Here is a 7,042-nt window from a genome sequence, read left to right on the forward strand (position 1 = left end):
CGGTATGGACATTGAGAATGATAAGAGGTTTGTTTTTGACATTGTATGGGTGGCGTCCACACTAATGTTTACAGGAAATCAACTTTTATTGCTCTGCGTCTGAAGTGGACTTTTCTACTAAAATTATACAAATGTGGACCTTATTTATACGTTAATACACAATTTGTTCACCTAGTAGACTAGACTCGAAAATAAAAACAATAAGAGAAGTTGTCATTAATAATAGTTATCTGTGAAGGTTGTATTAATAATTATATTAACGAAAAAGTCGAAGATTTCAATTCCTCTTAAAATATTTCGACCTTTAATATGTTCCTATTATTTTTAATTACAATCGTTGCTTGTGTGACATTGACTAAACATATTGTTAAAAGTATTAATATCGTTTGGCTATTTCGTTTGGCTATTTCGTAAATATTGGCTATTTCGTTTGGCTATTTCGTTTGACTATTTCGTAAATATTGGCTATTTCGTTTGGCTATTTCGTAAATATTGGCTATTTCGTTTGGCTATTTCGTTTGGCTATTTCGTAAATATTGGCTATTTCGTTTGGCTATTTCGTTTGGCTATTTCGTAAATATTGGCTATTTCGTTTGGCTATTTCGTTTGGCTATTTCGTAAATATTGGCTATTTCGTTTGGCTATTTCGTTTGGCTATTTCGTAAATATTGGCTATTTCGTTTGGCTATTTCGTTTGGCTATTTCGTAAATATTGGCTATTTACGTAAATATTGGCTATTTACGTAAATATTGGCTATTTCGTTTGGCTATTTCTTTTCCTAGCTATAGACTACGAGATTGTCCTACTTTTCGCAAGAATATTTCCCCTGCATACACAATATTAATCTTGTTCAACTTACATGCATGTCTGATTTTGAGGCGGATTTCTTAGCATTTTCCGACATATATAAACCAGCACATTCCATTCAAGATTGGACAAAGAAAGGTAGATTGTGGGAGTCTTCCTTCCTCTACAACATTAGATTTTGTTATTCGCCACCATTTGGAAGAGAATCTGTGCAGTATAAGTATAAACGGGTTGAGATGCTACATAGAGCGAATATATTATTTACATGTTTAGAATCTGTCTCTATCGCCATCCGAATGTTTATTTGTGCTGGCAGGAAGGAGTCAATAAAACTGTTATCTCTTTTTAGGGAACTTTGACTCCCTAAGTTCTGTTCTTTTTCTTGCAGTTTGCAATTTTCACCGACTTATGCAAGCATATGTAATAAAATTTATTATTTTAATCGTCTTTTGGCAGTTTAGAATTTCCCTTGTGCTCTTATTTTCGCAAATAATAAGAGTTATCATTGTATGCCAGCGATTTTCCCGTTACACAAAAACACACACACATGTGCATGAAAATACGAAACAGGAAGTTGCGGGCATGAAATGATGCGTGTAGACATTAGCTTGCGGATTCAACATGGCGGATACAATTTAACAGTCATGATATAAAATACTAATCTATATATCTATAAAAGTGAACGTGTGTGTGTGTCTGTGTGTCTGTGTATGTCTGTGTATCTGTGTACATTTTCCTTCGCAATAACTCTGTTAATTTTCAGTCTACAGACTCGAAATTAGATATACAGGGTACTGAGATTTCTACGTGAACGGTTTTCGGCCAGAAATTTGGCTGTTAAGGGGAAAAAGTCCAACAATTTGACCTTTGAGAACTCTATCAACTTTCTCCGACAATTTTGTGTCTAAACACTTGAAATTTTAGATATAGGTTCTTAATAATTCAATTTAAGCCCCAAAACAATAAATTTTAAGGGGTCATAATAGGTGCCAAAGATAAAAAAATTGACCGTTTATTTTTGTTTTTTGTGTTTTTTCTCAGCATAAACCCCCAAACACCCGGGCAACGCCGGCCACCAATGCTAATATAACTATAATTGCGAAAGAACAAAATAGACAGAAAATGCATTCTACGTAACCTTTCATACATATTTTTTTCATCAGTATATAGCAATCAATATATATATATATGTATATATACTAGCCTGGGTGGCCGGCGTTGCCCCGGTTTTTGGAGGTGTGTGAAAAGGTGTTGGTTGAACAAAACAAAAAATAGGAATAGTTTGAAGGCTCGTACCCGTAATATGCAGGAGGAAAAACAGGTAGAAAAGTAAAGCAAATTGTCTTATTGATGCACTCGCCGCGATTATGACGTCTTAGGCGGTCGACATAACATGTTTTATGCCGCTTCGTTGACGCGAACATTTAACAACTTAAAAAAATTTCGACGATTGAGCGATCACGCCTTGTAGAAATGGCTAAATTGACGGTAAAATAATTAATGTTTTTTGCTTATTATTCGATATTTGTCGTCCAAAATTTCGAGCTTACAGACTATACCGATTTTGTCATGGTCCAGCGCGTCTGTCGATAATTTTTGGCAGGCATGCAAACACACACATACATTTACACATACGCACATTTTGCCTTTTCATATTATAGTTGTACACACACATATATATGTTATTTGAGAAGAAAAAACAAGAAGTAATAAAATAGTAATCAACGTTTCGTCCCTATTTCAGGGGACATCCTAAGGAATTCGTAAGAAAAATGCAGAAAATAACTATCACAAACCACATGCAAGTGTAAAAGTCAAACTCCTAAAGTTCTTCCCAACCTGGGTAGAATTTATAAATGTGTGTGTGGAAATGTTGGATTATTCTATGCATATATATATATATATATATATATATATATATATATATAGTAATTTATAAAATATATATGGCGATTAAGCTACACTGAATATTCCGCGTTTCATCCACTCTAGGACTCCTCAGGCTTATGCGCGAATTCTGTGGTTGTTTATTGCTGGGCTTGACCTTTACTCTTGATCTTAAATGGAACACGTACATCAAACCTGTTTCCAATGCATCTGGAAAAATGGTGGATCTTTCTATCGATCCGGTAAATATCTCACTGCTGATGCTATTCTCTATCTATATGAGCCAGGTACGTCCAAGGATGGAATATTGTTGCCACATCTGGGCAGGAGCTGCTAGAAAGGACTTGTCCTGCCTTGATAGAGTTCAAAATAGATTTCGTAGCCTCGTAGGAGATGTCCTTTTCTCTTCCTTGCAACCTCTATCTCACAGAAGAGATGTTGCGAGTTTGTCTCTGATGTATCGTTATTTTCATGGACGGTGTTCAACTAAGCTTCAATCTATGGTCCCCCTACGCCAAACTTTTACAAGAAACAATCGTCTAGCTGTACACACTATCAATAATTCCCCCAACTCTTTATCTGTGCCTAAACCTAAACGTAGATTCCATGAACAAAGCTTCTTTCTTAGAACTGCACTGAATTGTCTTCCGTTTTCCTGCTTTCCGGCTGACTACAATATGGTTGTGTTTAAGTCTAACGTAAATAAGTTCTTGATGAGCCGTTCTATATAAGTTATCAAATTTACCAAATTATCATTACTAATGATTACTATATTGTCCAATGTCTACCGTACACTCTTAAATCCTTATCCTTGGGTGACCTCTTGGCCTTGATAAGTGGTGATGCCTATGTCAAAATATATATACATATATATATATATATATATATATATATATATATATATATACATTAAAACGTTATTCATATAAACATGCACATGTACATTTACTTTTTATCTCATTTGTTTTGTTGAAATTATATGAGGAGAGACGGTTAAGGACATATAGACTGATTAACCAGGATATGTCTTCATATTTTGCTCTCTGGTTATTATATTTCATATAATTAGGGATTAATTGTATAAACCTTTTCTTTGCGTGATGGTGCTTGTGTAATCTTTTGAACCTTGTTGTATATTGGTTTATATTAGAGAAGATGTCATATTAAAAAGTGTAATGTGTCATCCAGTGGATGTAAGATATTGTTCTTTTAACAGACAGATAATAAACGTATAAATCGTATGTATGTTGTTTAACCAGGGAGCATGATATTGACGTGTGAAACGAGTTATGTTGTATCAGACTTATCACACGGGATATTTTTACAGTTCATATGTAAGAAGAATAATACATGCTTCATACTTTTTTCTTGAAGAGTTCTTCTGTATCTTTCCGCTGCTCCGTGACGAACCATGAAGCGATCAGCACCATTCAATTGAGACAGCTGTTTGTATTTGTGAAACCATTTAAACAACTCTTTATATTTTTATAATATAAATTTAATTACAGTTAAATTATTACAGTTGTCTCAAATGGTTTTCACAGGATCTGCAGTTAGTCTACATTTTCTGTTCTTACAGGCCGCTCCCTAGCTGTCTGTCCACCCCTGTCTAGACGTCTGTCTACTCTGGTGGTCAATCCTCAACTCTCTGAATATCTCCAAAACTAACTACATCAAGTGTTCTCTTACGTAAACTAATTACGTGGCTCAGAACAACATAATCCGCAACTAGTTATTTGTTTATTCAAAACCTCAAAATAATGTTTACATCTATTTTCTATTTTCACATTCCTTTTGCGATTCACACGTCAATCATTTCCTCCGCAATTTAATTGTTTTTTCTTCTAATCATGATAACTGATCCAGCGACCATCCGTCGCTCAAATCAATAAACAAGAATATAATAACAATAATAATAATGTTTTGACCCTTGCCCCCGCTTGCCACAGTTAACAGATACTACATTCTGGCTCCAAATCAAAGCAGCAGAAATGTAGTTTACCCTGAGGCTCTTCAGTGAAAAGTTCGAGAAATGGATATGAGGAAAAACTGACATGATCTGATTGTGGTAAGTTTTTAGTATTGAATGTGCAAGATAAAATTTAAGCAAGAGTTGAAAATGACTTCAATGAAAAATTTACTATGTAACATCAAGTAACCTTCCTTTTTGATGAAAATGTTTTGTGAAGTTCCTGATTGAATTTCAGTCACTACAAGAGGTAGTTAAAATGTTAATCACCTTATGCAATCGTTGCTCTTACAACATCAACTTACTGGAAAGGTGCCCACAGATTTTGGTACCCGAGTGCGCAACAAAGCTCCGTGCGAAGCACGGGTATCTTTGCTAGTATATATATATATATATATATATATATATATATATATATATATATATATATATATATATATATATATATATATTTGTTCATAATTTGTAAGGGGCCGGGACACTTTTGTCACTCATATCCTTGTAACCACTCTGAAATCGATAAACCTACCCCTTAACTATGTTGGCATTAACATTAATTTTCGTGCTAATCGATGCAATGCGTTTGCATGTACTTATTCGCTGGAAGATGTCTTCTTACGCACGTCCATAACAGGAGTTGTTCTTAATGTTACTATAAATGAAAGAGAAATGAATCTTTCAGTTCATAAATGTGTGAGTACAGTCATCATAACAATTTAATTTACAATCAATTTAAATTAATTCGGGCAGAATAAAACGTAGAAGACATTGCATTTGTAAAGTCGTTTCATCGGAAAACATCCAAAATGAAAAACTAATCCAGATAAAAAATATAAATAATCAATGCCTATAAATAGTAAATACGTTTGTAAAATATTCAAATATCTAATACATTTTCGTTTTCCATTATTATTCCAACAAAGATAAGAAAAATGAATTTTAAGTTTATCATATCAGATTAGTAGAAATTCTCGCAATAATATTGGAAAAAAGACACTTTATTGATAAATCGATGAATTACTCAGCATCTCTACATTTATATTGTTGTATTTGTGTGACTGTGTGGGTATTCCTTCCCTATAGACTCTGAAACTAATAATCTGATATTGCTACATCTCACACACACACCACCCGTACGTTATGTATGTAGTATCGATGTATATATATATATACATATACATATATATATATATATATATATATATATTTGTAGTCATCGACATACAGTCCTGTTTTGTTGTATCACAAATCATCACTGGCGCTAGACTAGTACATCCCACAAGCCAAGGATGGAACGTAGACCCCTCGTGTTGACAGTCGGGAGTACTCCCACTCGACCTCGGAATCGATGCCCGCAAATAACCTGTCCAAATATCTATTTAAACAAACGTCCGTCCACCAATTTAACAGTGCTTAAACCACATATTTGTAAACAAACAAAAAACATTTATATATATATATATATATATATATATATATATATATATGTATATATATATAAGTATTCATATGCGTATATATATATATATATAAGTATTGCTATATAATAGTTTCTTTAATACCTACAGATACTAGTTCGTTAGCATGTAGTATTGATGTTAATATATATATATATATACATATATATATATATATATATATATATATATAGTCTTACAAGTTTTGTAAGCTTTAAAATATATTAAAAATTATTTCATTTTCATATATTTATCATTCATTAGAAAACAATTTAATCATTAAGTACTTTAATCATATGCAATCAATGTATAAACCTGCTCTCCCTCTCAAGTTCACTATAGTAATAATGTTACTGTAGGGATCAAATGTTTACCATAAAACCCTGTTTTGGGGATTAAAAACAAAAGAAGTATATTAAATCATGGTCTCGCAGCAGTGTTTATCAAACTCTACTCCCTTAATCTTAAGTACAAAAAATGTTAGAGATATTAGGTCTAGTTTCCTATTCTTGATAAATTTCGCTACCCTATTAATATATATATATATATATATATATATATATACATATATATATACATATATATATATATATATATATATATATATATATATATATATATATATATATAAGTATTACTATATAAGAGATTTTTTTTATGCCGACAGATACTATTGCTTTATTCTGTCGGGAATTATCATTGTTACATCTCACACAGAAATAGGTAATGTATGTAGTATTGATGTAGAATACACACACACACACACACACACACACACCCACACACACACATATATATATGTATATATACATGTATAAGTATATATATATATATATATATGCATATATATATATATATGATGATTGCAACGTCTTTTCAGACGAGTGCCACTACCTCAGTTAGCGAAAACCCATCTGCCCA

The sequence above is a fragment of the Euprymna scolopes genome, chromosome 11, assembly GCF_053919585.1.
Source record: "Euprymna scolopes isolate OS-2025 chromosome 11, ASM5391958v1, whole genome shotgun sequence".
Classification (NCBI taxonomy): domain Eukaryota; kingdom Metazoa; phylum Mollusca; class Cephalopoda; order Sepiida; family Sepiolidae; genus Euprymna; species Euprymna scolopes.